Source organism: Chinchilla lanigera, unplaced genomic scaffold, assembly GCF_000276665.1.
Source record: "Chinchilla lanigera isolate Chin_1 unplaced genomic scaffold, ChiLan1.0 scaffold00010, whole genome shotgun sequence".
Taxonomy (NCBI): domain Eukaryota; kingdom Metazoa; phylum Chordata; class Mammalia; order Rodentia; family Chinchillidae; genus Chinchilla; species Chinchilla lanigera.
In genome coordinates, this window is record NW_004955411.1 from 3,089,818 (window position 1) to 3,091,554 (window position 1,737).

The window sequence follows — 1,737 nt, forward strand, 5'->3', positions numbered from 1 at the left end:
CTCAGCGTGTACACAGGGTTCCACAATCCCACAGTTCTCTCAGCGTGTACACAGGGTTCCATGGTCCTGCAGTCCTCTCAGCGTGTACACAGGGTTCCACAATCCCGCAGTCCACACAACGTGTACACAAGGTTCCATAGTCCCAGCAGCCGCATGCTGGGCCCTCCTCGACTCTGCCCTACGCGTCTCCCCTTGGCTGATTCTCCTGTATCCCTCCCTGTTAAACTCTGGCCACGAGGACGGCAGCTTTCTGTGAGTCCTAGGGTGGTATTTGAAAGCCTTGAACTTGGGGCTGCCAGGAGCAAAGACTGTTCCCACTGAACTCGTAGGTGGGGAGAAACCTTTCATACTTGTGTGGAGATGCATTTTCACCTGGGAAGCAGACACTGACTAGACCACATCAGAGTCTGCACCACGGAGTTTTATGGGATGGTAGGAAACCTGGGCTATTTATACAGTGATTTTGGTGTGCTTACTCTCCAGCACCGTTGCCTAACAATATCGATAGCTTGCTGTAGAACCACCATACGAACACTGCTTTGGATTTTAACTCTTAGACACAAGAGTACTGTGAACACTGACCTTTTGAGGAAACAACCAAGGTAGAAGACTGGTTTCTGCACTGAACAGAGAATTAGAGAAAATGAAAATAAGCAGTATGGGTCTCTCCAATAAAGAGAGGCTCCCATAGTCTTCCTGTTCCTGGCTTCGCGACCTTTACTTCCACGCCGGGATCTCCCCCACCCACACACACACCCTGTCCTGCTTCCGGTGACACTGTCTCATGTCCCCTTGTGCTCTAGCTTCCATCCTTTGGTAGTGCCCCCACCACTACCACCCTCCCAAGGTCACGAGTCACAGACTGACGGTACAGTAGAAAGCCAGGGACGGGCTGTTCATCCTCGGAAAGAGCACGCCGGGTTCAGGGCTGGACCCGTGCACAGCGCATCCACGAGCGACAGGGAGCGAGCAGGACTGAACGGGGTGAGCCTGCCGCCTTGCGTACAGTGAATGGGTGGCCACGGGCGCCAGCTCCGGGGAAGAGAAGAAAGATGGGTGTCTCTGGGTCACCGACAGCTTAGAGGAGTTAAGGAGTTAGGTGACCCGCACAGAGCCACCGTGGTGGGAAGCTTTGGCAGATGTGCCCAGAGGCACCTGGCCCTCCTCCTGCCATCTGCCCGGGAGGGGGAGTCATCAGACGGGCCAGAGCAGAAAGTGAACGGTGGGCAGGGTCTGTGACAGATAATAACCGGCACGGCCTTTGTATTTGCTGGGGTCCCTTCATTGTCAAATGTGTTTTTTGTTTTTGTTTTTTTTTTTTGAATTTATTTAAAAGAGTAAAAGAAGGATAACATAGTAGTAGGGGGATCTACCAAATTACAAAGTGGTAGGACATTATCAATAGTTGTTATTTTTCCTATTGGTATCTTCAAGATAGTTTCTCAGGAAAACAGAGAAATAATAGTGAGTTACAGACAAAAATGGTAGGAAATTATCAATGGTTGTTGTAGTATACATTGGTTTCTTCAAAGTGGTTTCTAGGGAAAACAAATAGAGCTGCACATGAGTGACCAATTAAATAATCATTGATTATTCTCAATCGTTGTTGAAAACACATAGTAATAAACATACATGCATTTATGAACTAGCATAGGAACAATAAAAGCATTACAGAGTTGTAGACAGATTGGTAGGAAATTATCAGTGGCTGCTGTAATACATGGTGGTATCTTCAAA